The following is a 15,579-nucleotide window of genomic DNA, read 5'->3' as shown; positions in this document are numbered from 1 at the left end:
TGTATGGAATGAGCTACCAGAGGATGTGGTGGAGGCTGGTACAATTGCAACATTTAAGAGACATTTGGATGGGTATATGAATAGGAAGGGTTTGGAGGGATATGGGCCGGGCCCTGGCCGGTGGGACTAGATTGGGTTGGGATATCCGGTCGGCATGGACGGGTTGGACCGAAGGGTCTGTTTCCATGCTGTACATCTCTATGACTGTATGACTCTAAACGCTAACCCAACTCCAAGATGACTGTGGTGAGTGAATGTTTTTCAGGCACGTACTGTTTTCTCCTGTTGCCACTAAAATAACTGCACTGAGGCCAGTATCCTATCACCAATCCATCCTTTACTTACATGTGCACGGTACACTGTGGTCAGCCAGCTTGGAGTCTGTCCCCTGAGCTGAGGAGATTCTAAATCCCCGGTTTACACTGGTCAGCCAGGGCTTCGTAATTGGCCCAGGTTAACAACCCCAATCAAGGACCCCATAGTCAAAAGATCCTATCCCTACATGTGTGAATTAAAATCAGAATTAAATATTTTATGAGACATGTTCATCATTTGGACAGTGAAAAAGGTATGGACATTTTATTTGATGTCTTGGATGATGTCTGACAAACCCAGCTGAGTACTTCAACGAAGAGTAAAAAACCAAAGGTATGCTCAAGAGAACCATTTATGAAAAGATTTAAATGGTTCCAATCATTCACAGACATATAAATATTTAATACACAGAGATCTACATGACAAACAATCTCATCATTAACATGACATTCATAGTTTCAGATTATTTTTATTAAGAGGAGCATAAGTAATTCCCCAGTTAATACCCACTATCTTCATAAATTTAAATACATTTAATAGATATGAACATTCAGTAAGTGCTTGGAAAAAGTTTCACATAATGAATGTGTTAGTTAAATTGAAGTTTGATTAGAATTAAAAGATTAAAAGGCAGTAATAGTGTGATACTAAATTGGCTAAGGCACCAAAAGCAAAAGAGTAGTGATGAACATTTGGTACACAAACTGAAAGGAAACATACATTGGTCTATGATTATTCTTCTTAAAGCAGCAAAGTTCAAGGGGAAGTTGAGTAGAGATGTTAAAAATTGCAATATTTATTAGAATAAGTTGGGAGGGCCACTTTTTGCTGTTACTAAGCTCGGTAGTAAAAGAATACAAATTTAGGATAATTGGAAAAATGCAGGGGGGAGGAAAAGCGAGTAGAAAAGATTATTATGACTTTTATGATCAAAAATCCACTTCCTAGAATGGTAATTTAAGTAGATGCAGAAGTCATTTTCAAAAAGATATAAACCTGAAGACAAATTTGCAAGCATATGAGGGAAAATGACAACAGAAAATGGGGAAATTGGTAGCACTTTCAAACTGGCAACACCATTCTGATGAGTGAAATCGCTCATTTTGTGCTGCATGATTGTGATGCTTTACATTTCGCTTGCTTTCATTGCTCTCTATGACTAGAATATCATTTTGCCCTCACAGCTTCTGAGGCCCTCACAACTCCTGAAAACATTAATTACAATTAGCCTTTATTGTCACATATACTCAATGAATATAGTGAAAAGTTTATATGTCGCCACTTATGGCACCGTCTTAGGTACAAAGGTACCGAGATACAGTTTCTTTAGTTACAAGATCTTAGAAAATAGAAAAATATTTGCAGTATTGCAGAAATAAAAGTTCTAAACCATGGTTTTCCAACCCAGCCTACACTGGCACCTAGTCTCCAGTCTGCACCAGGCTTCACTTTGAATGTCATGAGACTGGGAGATCACTACAGACCGCCATGTCAGGCCAGGAAGATGCCACGCTAGGAGGCTGCTACGCCAGGCTATTAGGTCATCATACTACACCATGCCGGAAGTCTGCTGTGTCAGGCCAGGAGGTTGCCATGCAACTCTGGGAGGCTGCTGTCTTAGGACAGGAGGGTGCCACGTTGTTAGGCCACTATGGGAGAGCACTGCACTAGGCCAGAAGATTGTCATGCCACGTCAGGAGGCCGCGATGCCAAGACACTGGTTGCCAGTCATTGGAGGCCAGGAGTCATCGCCAGAGGTCAGGATTCATCACTGATAGAGAAGAAGAAATAATAAAAAAAACTAAGAGGAGACAAAAAAACAGACCAAGAATTGATAGAGCAGACAAGCACCAGCTCCTCCTTGTTGCCATCTTGGACCTGATTTCAGATTGCAAAGAGAAAGTCAGACTGTTATGGACCAGACCAAACACCCTCACAATATATTAATAAGGTAGACTAGATACCAACTTTTTCTTAATTTTTAAAGGCAGGTGTAAGGCAATGTATTCCAGATGCAATTTGGTCAAACTACTAGGTTTGAAGCAAAACACACTTTATTCTTACACTATAGTGAAAATACAAACAAAAGAAATAAGAATTGAAATAATTTAACTCTACTGAAAAACTAACAGAATAATAACTACCAAACAACTGTTCCAATATAATAACATTCCAGAAACACACACTTGGTAAAGGCAAATTTAATGGAATACGTTGTCTTATGTGCAATCCTCCAGTCCAGGCAGGAAGAGTATCAGGTGAAAACTCAAGTGTTTTGCTGTAGCAGGAACAGAAGTATAGCAGTTTCCAAACCCCAACAGCTACTGAAGGTTAAACTAAAATCTGAGTTCTGTGAGAGCTTAACCCATCCCATTCATGCTGCTTCTATTATTCCAATTAAAATAAAAACTCTCCAAGGCCTCACAAGCTGCTTATTTTATTGGCTTGGAGAAAATCACTCGCAACCTCTGACTTAGCCTCTCTTCATTTTCAAAAGAAAGGACAACATACCCCTCCTAAAGCCATAGTATTGTCATAATACTGATAATTACTCCTATTAGCACTGTTCTGTGCTTTCAAGTATGGTGATAATGTCAAAGCATCATGGAATATAATCACAGAATCCCGACAGTGTGGAAGCTGGCCATTCAGTCCATTGGGTCCACACCAACCCTCCGAAAAACGTTCTCTCCCAGACCTATACACCCCTTCTCTATCCGGTAACACAGGCAGAATGTGCAAATTCCATACTGACAATCACCCAAGGGTGGAATTGAACCCAAGTCCCTGGCACGGTGAGGCAGCAATATCTATCATTCGAGCCATTGTACTGTAATTTGTAAAAATAAATAACATTTTTTTAAAAATATAAAATGTAGGGACTAAGTTATCCTACAACAATGTTTTAGAGCAGTAAAACTGTGCTATTTTCTGGGTCTGTAAATTGTTAAGGTGCAAAGATGGCCTTTAGTAGAGTGACGTGTTATTCCTGTCAAATGTGGGAGATTAAGGAGAAATTTATTGTTCCCAGTGATTATGTCTGCAGGAAGTGTGTTCTGTCGTGCATCCTATGGGATCACGTGGATTGGTTCATGTAGCAGTAAGAGGCAATGAGGAATATACAGGAGCCAGTGGCTGTGATGGATGGCAATTTCAGGAAGGTAGAAAAACCACAGATACAGTCAGGTAGATGAGTTCCCTCTAGGGAAGATATGAGAGGTCGGCAGATAGCGCAAGAGTCTCTTGTGGCTATTGCCATCTCAAGCAATTGTGTTGTTCTGGAAAATGTATGGGGTGATGGACTTTCAGGGGAATGTAGCACTGACAGTCAGATTTCTGGTACCAAGACTGGCTCTACTGTAATGAGGAGTACAAGCAATCTATTGTGAGAGGGCATTCTTTAGTCAGAGGCACAGACAGATGTTTCTGTCGCCAACAGTGAGATATCAGACTGCTATGTTGTCTCTCTGGTGCCAGTGTGAAGGATATCTCTGAGAGGATGAAAAATATTCTCAAAGGGGAGAGTGACCAGCAGGAATTTGTTGTTCATGTTGGTACCAATGACATAGGCAAGAGAAAAGGACAAGGTTCTGAGGACAGGATGTAGGAAATTAGGCAGGAGATTAAAAAGTATATCTACGAGGGTAATAATATCTGGATTATTCCCATTCCCACGTGCTAGTGAAGGTAGGAATAGAAGGATAGAGCAGATGAATGTGTGGCCGAGGAGCTGGTGCAGGGGAGAAGGATACACCTTTTTTAGATCATTAGAATCTTCTTGGAGTAGAAGTGACCTGCATAAGAAGAACAGCTGCACCTGAATTGGAGGGGGATTAATATACTGTAAAGGAGATCTGCTAGAGCTACTTGGGAAGATTTAGATGAGTGATGGTGGAGAGGTTGGGGAACACCCAGGGATGTAGTGAGAAAGGAGATCAGTCTGAAACTGGTACAATTGGGAAAAGGAGCAAACTAAACAGTCGCAAGCAGGTACAAAGCAAAGAATGAGGTAGGACTGATAAACTGCATTTATTTCAATGCAAAAGGTGTAACAGAGAAGGCAGATGAACTCAGGGCATGGTTGGGAAACATGGGACTGCAATGTTATAGCAGTTACAGAGACATGGCTCAGGGATGGCCAGGACTGGCAGCATAATGTTCCAGGGTGTAGATGAAATAGGAAAGATAGAAAGGGAGCAAAAAAGGAGGATTACTGGCATTTTTGATTAGGGATAACATTATGGCTGTATTTAGGTAGAATATTCTGGGGACTACATCCAGTGAAATTACTTGTGTGCAGCTAAGAAATAAGAAAGGGATGATCACCTTATTGGGATTGTAGCTGAAACTTTATTGCTGGAACAGCACAGCAGGTCAGGCAGCATCTAGGGAACAGAAGATTCGACGTTTCGGGCACATGCCCTTCTTCAGGCCCTGATTCCTGAAGAAGGGCATGTGCCCGAAACGTCGAATCTTCTGTTCCCTAGATGCTGCCTGACCTGCTGTGCTGTTCCAGCAATAAAGTTTCAGCTTTGATCTCCAGCGTCTGCAGACCTCACTTTCTCCTTATTGGGATTGTACTATAGACCCCCAATAGTCAGTGTGAAATTGAGAAGCAAATTTGTAAGGAGATCTCAGTTGTCTGTAACAATAATATGGTTGTAATGGAAGGAGATTTTAATGTTCCAAGCATAGACTGGGACTGCCATAGATTTAAAGGCTTTTATGGAGTGGAATCTGTTAAGTGTGTACAAGAAAATTTTCTTATTTAGTATATGGATGTATCTACTGGACAAGGAGCAAAACTTGACATTCTATGGGGAAATAAGGCAGGGCAAGTGACTGAGGAGTCACTGGAGGAGCACTTTGGGGCCAGCGACCATAATTCTATTCATTTTAAAATAGTGATGGAAAAGGATTGACCTGATCTAAAAGTTAAAATCCTAAATTGGAAGAGGTCCAATTTTGATGGTATGAGGCAAGAACATTCATAAGTTAATGGGGATGATGTGGATATTCACAAGTGGCTGGAAAGTGGGAAGCCTTCAAAAATGAAATAGCGAGAGTCTAGCGATAGTATGTTCCTGATAGTGTTGAAAAATGTGGTGCTGGAAAAACACAGCAGGCCAGGCAGCATCCGAGGAGCAGGAGAATCGATGTTTCGGGCATAAGCCCTTCTTCAGCATCTGCAGTCCTCGCTTTCTCCTGTTCCTAATAGTGTGAAGGGCAAGGTTGGTAGGTGTAGGGAATGCCAGATGACTAGAGAAATTGAGGCTCTGGTCATGAAAAGAAAGGAAGCATGTGTCAGGTATAGACAGGAGGGATCGAGTAACTTCCTACAAGAGCATTAAGGCAGGAGGGCAAAAAGGGGACATGAGATAGCTTTGGCAAGTAGGATTCAGGGGAGTCTGACGAGATTCTACAGTGACATTAAGGACAAAAGAGTAACTAGGGAGAGAGTAGAGCCCCCTAAAGATCAGCAAGGCCGCTTGTGTGTGGAACTGCATGAGATGGGTGAGACATTAAATGAGTATTACACATCAGTGATTATGGTGGAGAAGGATAAGGAAGCTAGAGAACTTGGCAAAATAATTGCCATAGCTTAAATATTGTCCATTTTACAGAGCTGGAGTTGCTGGATGTCTTAAAATGCATAAAGATGGATAAATCCCTGGGACCTGATCAGGTGTACTCTAGAACCTTGTGGGCTTGTGGGAAGCTAGGGAAGTGATTGTTGGGCCCCTTACATAGATATTTGTACCATCGATAGCCACATGTGAGGTGCCAGAAGACTGAAGGTTGGCTAAGGTGGTACCATTATTTAAGAAAGGTGATAAAGAAAACCTGAGGAACTGTAAACTGGTTAGCCTGACTTCAGTGGTGGTAAGTTCGTAGAATGGGTTCTGAGGGACAGGATTTACATGTATTTGGAAAGGCAAGGACTCATCAGGGATATTCAACATGACTGTGGGTGTGGGAAATTGTATGTCACTACTTTAGAGTCACGGAGATGTACATCATGGAAACAGACCCTTCAGTCCAACTCGTCCATACTGACCAGATGTCCTAAATTAATCCATTGCCATTTTCCAGCACTTGGCCCATATCCCTCTAAACCCTTCCCCATCCAGATGCCTTTAAATGTTGTAATTGTATCAGTTTCCACCACTGCCTCTGGCAGATCATTCCATATCTGCACCACCCTTTGTGTGAAAATGTTGCCCCTTAGGTCCCATTTAAATCTTTCCCCTCTCACCCTAAATCTATACCCTCTAGTTCTGGACTCCTCCAATCCAGGGAAGAGACTTTGTCTATTTATCCTATCCAGGCCCCTCGTAATTTTATAAGCCTCGATAAGGTCACCCCTCAGCCTCCGGCACTTCAGGAAAAACAGCCCCAGCCTGTTCAGCCTCTCCCTATAGCTCAAACCCTCCAACCCTGGCAACATCTTTGTAAATTTTTTGAACTCTTTCAAGTTTCGCAACATCCTTCCAATAGGAGGGAAACCAGAATTGCACACAATCTTCCAAAACTGGCCTAACCAATGTCCTGTACAGCCACAACATGACCTCCCAACTCCTGTACTCAATACTCTGACCAATAAAGGTAAGCATACTAAATGCCTTCTTCACTATCCTATCTACCTGTGACTCCACTTTCAAGGAACAATTAACCTGTAATCCAAAGTCTCTTTGTTCAGCAATGCTGCCCAAGACCTTATCATTAAGTGTATAAGTCCTGCCGTGATTTGCCTTTCCAAAATGCAGCACCTCATATTCATCTAAATTACACACTCCTCAGCCCTTGGCCCATCTGTATTCCTGATGAAGGGCTTTTGCCCGAAACGTCGATTTTCCTGCTCCTCGGATGCTGCCTGAACTGCTGTGCTTTTCCAGCACCAGTCAAATCCAGAATCTGGTTTCCAGCATCTGCAGTCATTGTTTTTACACATCTGATTAAGATCACATTGTAGTCTGAGGTAGCCTTCTTCACTGTCCACTACACCTCCAATTTTGGTGTCATCTGCAAACTTACTAACTATACTTCCTATATTCACATCCAAATCATCTATATAAATGACAAAAACAGTGGACCCAGCAGTGATCCTTGTGGCACATCACTGGACACAGGCCTCCAGTCTGAAAAGCAACCCTCCACCACCCCCTCTGCCTTCTAACTTCGAGCCAGTTCTATATCCAAATGGCCAGTTCTCCCTGTATTCCATGTGATCTAACCAGTCTACCATTAAGAACCTTGTTGAATGCATTACTGAAGACCATATAAGTCACATCCACTGCTCTGCCCTCATCAATCCTTTTTGTTACTTCTTCAAAAAACTCAATCAAGTTAGCGAGACATGATTTCCCACGCATAAAGCCATGCTGATTATCACTAATCAGTTCTCACCTTTCCAAATACATGTACATCCTCTCTCTAAGAATTTCCTCTAACAACTTGCCCACAACTGATATCAGGCTCACCGGTATACAGTTTCCTCCCTTTTCCTTACCACCTTTCTTATATAGTGGCACCACATTAGCCAACCTCCAGTCTTCTGGCACCTCAATTGTGACTGCCAATGATCCAAATATCTCAGCAAGGGACCTAGCAATCAGTTCCCTAGCTTCCCACAGAGTTCTAGGGTACACCTGATCAGGTTCTGGGAATTTATCCACTTTTATGCATTTCAACACATCCAGTACTTTCACCTCTGTAATATGGACATTTTTCAAAATGTCACCATCTATTTCCCCACATTCTATATCCTCCATGTCCTTCTCCACAATATAAACTGATGCAAAATACACATTTAGTATCTCTCCTATCTCTTGTAGTTCCACACGTAGGCTGCCTTGCTGATCTTTGAGGGGTTCTACTTTCTCCCTAGTTACCCTTTTGCCCTTGGATTTTCCTTAGCGCTATTTGCCAAAGGTATCTCATGTTCCTTTTTGCCCTCCTGATTTCCCTCTTAAGTATACTCCTACTGACTTTATGTTCTTCTATGGATTCACTTGCTCTCTGTTGTCTATAACTGACATATACTTCCTTCTTTTTCTTGACCAAAACCTCAATTTATTTACTCATCCAGCATTCCTTACTCACCTTACCTTTCACCCTAATGGGAACACACTGCCTATTGGCTCTCTTAATCTCACTTTTGATTCAGTTTTTGAATAAGTGACGAAGAAGATTGATGACGGTAGAGAGACTTCAACAAGATGTTCAACAAGGTTCCATATGGCGAGATTAGATCACATAGAATGCAGGGAGAACTAGCCAGTTAGATACAAAATTGGCTCAAAAGGAGGAAACTGAGGGTGGCAGTAGAGAGTTGCTTTTCAGACTGGAAGCCTGTAACCAGCTGCGAGAATTGAGGCTGGGTACACAGGTTTTTATTTGTCATTTATATAAATGATTTGGATGTGAATATAGGAGTTATGGTTAATAAGTTTACAGATGACGCCAAAATTGGTGGTGTAGTGGACAGCGAAGCAGGTTACCTCATAGTACAATGGGACCTTGATCAGATGGACAAATAGGCCAAGGAGTGGCAGATGGAGTTTAATTTAGATGAATGTGAGGTGCTGCATTTTGGAAAGGCCAATCAAGGCAGCACTTATACACTAATGGTAAGCTCCTGGGGAGTGTTGCTGAACACTAAGGGGCAATGCTGAACACTTAGTGGGCGGCACGGTGGCACAGTGGTTAGCACTGCTGCCTCACAGCGCCAGAGACCCGGGTTCAATTCCCGCCTCAGGCAACTGACTGTGTGGAGTTTGCACATTCTCCCCGTGTCTGCGTGGGTTTCCTCCGGGTGCTCCAGTTTCCTCCCACAGTCCAAAGATGTGCAGGTCAGGTGAATTGGCCATGCTAAATTGCCCGTAGTGTTAGGTAAGGGGTAAATGTAGGGGTATGGGTGGGTTGCGCTTCGGCGGGGCGGTGTGGACTTGTTGGGCCGAAGGGCCTGTTTCCTCACTGTAAGTAATCTAATCTAATCTAAACAAGAGGCTGTGGGGTGCAGATTCATAGTTCCTTGAAAGTGGAGTCATGGGTGGACAGTGTAGTGAAGAAGGTGTTTGGTATGCTTGCTTTAGTTGGTAAGAGCATTGAGTATGGAGGTTGGGAGGTCATGTTATGGCAGTAGAACATGTAGGTTAGGCTACTTTTGGAATGTTACATTCATTTCTGGTCTCCCTGTTATAGGAAAGATGTTGTGAAACTTGAAATGTTCAGATAAGATTTACAGGGATGCTGCCAGGGTTGGAGGATTTGAGCCATAGGGAGAGGCTGAATAGGCTGGGGCTGTTTTCCCCAGAGTGTCGAGGCGGAGGGGTGACTTTATAGAGGTTTATAAAATCATGAGGGGCATTGATAGGGTGAATAATCAAGGTCTTTTCCCCAGGGTAGGGGAGTCCAAAACTATAGGGTGTAGGTTTAAGGTGAAAGATTTTAAAGGGACCTAAGGGGCAATGTTTTCATGCAGAGGGTAGTGTGTGAATGGAATGAGCTGCCAGAGGAGATGGCAGTTATAACATTTTAAAAGGCATCTGGATGGCTATAAGAATTGGATGAGTTTAGAGAGATAGGGGCCAAATGTTGGCAAATGGGACGAGATTAATTTCGAATTTAGAGTATCAGTTCTGTGCTGTACATTTCTATGACTCTATGAATCTATCATATTAGACTTTGTTTTAGACATTAATTAATCAACATTCTTAAATAAACTATGAAAACAAGAACATAAAATAAGCATGCGTATGTATCTACTAAATTGTAATATGTGTTAATTTCTTGCAGCTTTTCTAACAGTAAAGGCCATGAAACCTATCTGATTGTAAATTCCTACTTCATTTAATTCCCATTAAATTAACTTAGCTTAACATAAATTAACACAGCTGAACACATTCTGAAGTTGTTTTAATGTCTTCAAAAGCATTTGCCAAGATTTGCTAAACTAAGTCAAAGACCAAACAGATCAAAGAGAAGTATATCACAGGAACAGAACCTTCGGCCCTCCAAGCCTGTGCCGATCATCATGCCCTAACTAAACTAAAAAACAAACCTACTAAGGGCAGTAGAGGGATTCAGTCTTATCCCTCTACTCCCTCCCTATTCATGTAACCATACATATTACACTTAAATGTTGCCAATTTGCCTGCTTGCACCACCTCTTCGGATATTGTATGGTCAGCTGAGTTGAAATAGAACTGTCAGTCATGCACAATTAAGCAATTCCAGTGGAATTTATTTTCTGCGAACACTTCAGCTTTATCCCAGTACAGCCTCACCTTAATAAACTTCAAGGTCACACAGCACTGAGCTGTTCTTCCAACATCTTCATTTCTAACATCTCTTGAGCTATTGGTCTCCCTATACTGCAGATCTTTTCTTCCAGCTTCAATATTTTAATTCTATCTGGATCCCACAATCTGGTCTCTTGACCTCAACTGATCTTTTTATTAAGATCTACTCATCTGATATTTCAATTTCCCACTTTGTCTCTCCATCTCACTTATTTCCCTCTGAGCCTGCTTTACTCAGTGCTCTGTAGCTGTAATGATACATTGCATTCATGTAACACATTGGAATGACTTTGTCTCAATTATTCTTTCTATTGAAAAAAACCTGCTGTATTTGAGAATGCTAATTTGATATAATTTTATCAAAACTGGGTTCACCACAAAATATATATTTGTATTTGATTGGAGTGTCCGGTCTTCCTCCTGTGAGTAACTGAAAATGACTTGAGAAAGATATGCTGGACCATTTAATAGTTTCATTAATATGTAACAGTCATTTTATTGGGGGAAATTGAACACATTTTGACTTGATAATGCTTTATAATGGTACCTGCCTAAGTGACTAAAAGGATGAGTGTAATTTGATGAATTAAGAACTTCTATTTGTATATTGCCTTTTACATAATAAAATACCCTAAGGTAAGCCATGGAATCTGCAGCATCTCTCAATTTCATATTGGGTGCATGGCCAAATTTATGACTGAATCCACTGCATTAATTAAATCTTGAGCTGAAGGAAAAGATTGCTGAAAACATAGAAGTTAGTTGCTTTGGGCACAGCTCCATTTTATATTTAACATTTCCTGTCTTTTGTGCTGGTGTGGCTGTTACCAACATTTCTGGTATAAATGAGAGTCTGCCCTTTCACTTCTTGATTGACTTATGAACCCTTTTTTCCATCTACCTAATATTGCCCAAAATTGTCGCTTTCACAACTCATTTGTTGCTGAAATCCTTATTCAGTCCTCTGTTATCCTAATACACTTCTGACTCCTGGTTAATCTTGTAGATTCTAGCCTTTATAAACTTGAGGGCAACTGAAACTCTGCTACCTGCAGGTCCTAACAGAGACCTATCAGCCCTGTGCTTACTGATCTACTCTGGGTCCCAGTCAAACAACATCCTGATTTAGAAATCATATCCTTGTTTCAAATTCCTCTCTTCATGTCTCTCCCAACTCTGTAATCTCCCCTAGCTCAAGAAATCCGTAGGTTATCTGCATCTCCGCTCTGATCCTGATTTTAATTGTTCTACCATTGGTGAAATTATTTTCCCTTCCCTGGGCTCTAAGCTTTATCTAGAGCATGACACATTTTTCTCCCTCTATCTCACTTTCGTCCATTTGGAGATTCCTTAAAATATTATTTGATTTTAGGCAATGTATCGAATATCTCCCTTTCCAGCAGCATTGTGGCTGTTTCTACCACTGCTTCCGAGAAACTTAGAAAATAGGAACAGAAGTCGGCTAGTGAGTCCTTAAGCCTACTCGGCCATTCAGTATGATCATTGCTGATCATCCAATTCAGTACCTTGTTCCCATTTTCTCGCCATATCCTTTGATCCCTTTGTCTTGAAGATCTACGTCTAATTCCGTGTTGAAAACATTCAATCTTTCTCCTCACGTTAGTCCTAAATGGCTTACTCAGCCTTAAACCGTGACCCCTGGTTCTGGACTTATGGCTCGTTGCGAACATCTTTCCTGAATTTACCCTCTCTCGTCCTAAATGGTTACGAGTTTTTAATAGCTGATTTTGTGTTCCAATTCTCCCCCCAATGTATTCGGTTAGTTTCAATAACGACGGTTTAAAATACAATGATATGAAGAAAAGTCGTTTGCGTGAAAAACGAGATAAACCACACACCATTTTCGCTAGTTTAGCTCTTCTGTAAATATAATATTTATCAAAAGGTTTAAATATTCTCTGGGCACTAGAGACTTTGAAAGTGAACATGAATCAAATGAAAAAAAACAATGCCAACATTATGAATTCGATAACCTGCTACTTTGAACTTTTGACGGTGATGGATTTTGCTTCTTCTGCGAATAATTTCGGCGCTTCTTTGATCGGAATCCCAACCCAGTTAGCTTGCAGCATCCAGCATCCAGCATTCACTTACACCTCTTTCACTGATTAATATCGTACGCGCAATGCTCAAAGTTTTACTGTTCAAATTGCCCAATATTTTCCATTTTTAAAGTGATTAACATTTGGAAATGCCGGCCCCTGTAATGTTTTTGGTTACATAAAAAAGCTCGATCATTCTCAGGTTTACTTATATATCTAGAAATCATCTTAGTTCAGCTCGATTCATATTAACTATCAAAGTTTTCTAAAAGTATATAATTCAATGAAACGCAAGAGTAAGAACCTGGATATTTCCTACCTTCAGATCCTGGGTCGAATCATTTTATTTCCTCCCTACCTTTCTATGTCAGTCCCATTGTATTTAGCTTACCGGGAAACGATCTATGTGCTGTGCATCCTGATATTTATCGTTACGATGTAGTATTGCCTCAGTGCTCAAACTTGTTAGAAAGTTAGTCTGACAACACTATTCCTCCGGGCAGTCCGGTTCAGGCATGAATTTTATTTTCTGTCTCCCTAAACTTGTCAAAATTTAAGCTAATATTGCGTTCCTTCGTAACAAACAGGCAGAAATTGAAGAAACTCAGCTGGTCTGACAGCACTGTGGAGAGAGAAACAGTTAATGTTTAGACTTCTGAAGAAGGATCACTAGATTCGAAAGGTTAACTGTTTTACCCACAGATGCTGCTGACACTCTCCAGTAATGTCTGTGTTGATTTGTTCCAGGTCCCTCGTATCAGCCGCTCTTTGTTTTATTTTGTTGCATTCGTCTGTTATTTTTTCCCCCCAAAGTTTCAGTTTTTCTTTATGGTCTGCTACAGCTTGGTTACAAACCATTTTAGTGTTACGATAGAAACTGAACACTTTCAAAAGCTCGATTGAAATATCAGAATCGTCAAGTCACTGAGGACCAGTAACTTTGCTTCGTGTTCCTAAAACAATGGCTTCCTTTCCCGGTAATCGTCACAAATTGCGGTTATACCTCAGTAAATCTAACGGAGAAGCGGATGTAACATTTCAAGGTAAGGTTTGGTATTACCACATCTTTAATATTATGTTGGGATATTTTGTTAATAGAGAATTTTATAATTCGGCAATTGTTCTGCAGAGTATATCCGAGTTCCTGCCTATATCTCCCCACTTAAAACATGTAATTGCAGATATATCTTATGAGGATCTCAATTACCCAGATTTTTTAAAATGTTGTTTTCCGTCTTTTCGGCACAGCTCCAATTATGTTAAGTCCGTAATTAGCAGCGGGAGAGTCTGGGGATAAACGTTTGTAAAATATCGGGCCCAACTCTCCAACACTGAGATCAATGTGGGTCACATTCTGGGTGGGGGACGGGCAGCGTAATTCTTCCAAACTAAAACAAAACACTATGGATATTAGAAATCTGAAACAGAAACTACTGGCGAAACTTACAGGTATGGGGGAAAGGCAGACTTAACTGGATCCAGTAACCTTTTAAAACAGCATAACTCTTCCCCATATTATTCAAATTCCCGGGGTAAGTACGGTGCAATGTGTGAGAATTCGGATTCCGTCTAATACACAATTGCGGTCCATGTCTCAATGTGAGCTTCTCTTGCGGGAGGAAGGTTCGGGACAATAACCCCGTTTTGACATATAACTGATCATATCGGCGATGAGCGCCCTTAATGTATTTCCGTCTTTTCCGTGTCGAGAATACAATCTGAAACAAGACGTTATTCCCACTGGATCACACAAAAATTGGTTCCCAATGTTAGAACAAAACTAAATTACGAAAGAACCAAAGAGTTGTTATTGGAACCTCTCGAATTTCAGCGAAAGCATCCGAAGCGAGATTCCTGTAAAGCTTTGGGCTCCGGAAGGTGGCAGCTTTGAGTGAAGTCCCATCCAAAAGAAACATCCGATACAACTCTCCCCAACTCCCCCAATCCCGAACCCTCTATGATAGCTGCGTCCCTCTAATTCAGGCTTCCTGCGGATGTTTAAATATAATCGCTTCATCTCTGATGCCTTCAGCTGCTCGGCCCTAACCTCCGTAATTACCTACAGGCTTCTGAGACCCTACCTCGCATTCCTCATTTTAACTAATCTCTTTGACCAATCCTCCGGTCATCGATGCTACTATGTGCCATACTTAGCGAGGTAAAGACTTTTTTTTTCCTAAATCGATCACCTGTTTTAAAAATATTGAAGTAACGCCAACAATCTTCAATGAAGCAGTAACTCTAAGCTAACAATTGCCAGCTTTTATATTGCATAGATCACTAACCTTGGTCAGTGGTCATGTTCAATCCTGTACATCAATACATTCTGGGTTGAAGTTCCACTCCAGAGATTTGATTCTTGAGTATACCGCTGGGGGCGTGCAATGTTGTAGTCTACCAGACAAAATGTTAAAGTCGTGTCCTGCCTGCTGCATTATGTGAACACAGAAAATTGAATAACTCTCAATAAAGAGCTGGAGAGTTTATTCAGGTGACCTAGTCAATATCAGTAAAACATATTAACTGTTTGTTAAGCTCAATGCAGTATATAAAATCAGCATGTGTTTCCTTACATTAAAGGAGTGGCTTGCGGAGGGTAAGAGTGATCATTGCAGCATAAAGTTTAGATTAGTAATGGGGAAGAGGAAGGGAAGATCTAAACCAGAACTTATAATTGAACGAGATAAGAGGGGATCTTAGATTAAAACAGAAGCAAAGGTTGAGAGGGGGTTTAAAAAAAAGCTCTCATAGAACAATGGATGATCTTGAAAGAAGAGGTTTAAGGTGCAAAGTGTAATGTTCCAGCAAGGGTAGAAAGCCAGGGATTCAAAGCCATAGAATTAGTAAGCAGAAAGAAGGGGAATATGATGCATGTCAGGTGAACTGTTCAAGCAAGA

General features: G+C 41.0%; 1 protein-coding gene and 1 long non-coding RNA gene across 3 annotated transcripts in view; one reads left to right on the top strand and one right to left on the bottom strand.

Annotated features, from left to right (window-relative positions):
• Positions 1 to 649: 649 nt before the first annotated feature.
• On the bottom strand, positions 650 to 15,466 carry LOC148141166 (uncharacterized). The gene is made up of 2 exons (XR_015752906.1): positions 14,968 to 15,466; positions 650 to 2,086 (listed from the first exon to the last, which is right to left on the bottom strand). It is a non-coding gene; the product is annotated as an uncharacterized LOC148141166 (long non-coding RNA).
• gcm2 (GCM transcription factor 2) overlaps positions 13,398 to 15,579 on the top strand; it is a 51,105-nt gene continuing 48,923 nt past the window's right edge. Inside the window, exon 1 of one of the 2 annotated variants that reach the window (XM_043719021.2) lies at positions 13,398 to 13,725. The gene's annotated coding sequence lies outside the window, so the exon portion shown is untranslated. Of the gene's footprint in view, positions 13,726 to 14,749; positions 14,841 to 15,579 lie in introns of those variants that run through there. The other variant, XM_043719020.2, reaches the window with a different exon arrangement.

Source organism: Chiloscyllium plagiosum, unplaced genomic scaffold (genome assembly GCF_037043375.1).
Source record: "Chiloscyllium plagiosum isolate Xiang-an unplaced genomic scaffold, Cpla_swu_hap1 HiC_scaffold_34, whole genome shotgun sequence".
Taxonomy (NCBI): domain Eukaryota; kingdom Metazoa; phylum Chordata; class Chondrichthyes; order Orectolobiformes; family Hemiscylliidae; genus Chiloscyllium; species Chiloscyllium plagiosum.
The sequence above is the reverse complement of the archived record's forward strand: the minus strand, read 5'-3'. Positions and strand labels throughout refer to the sequence as shown.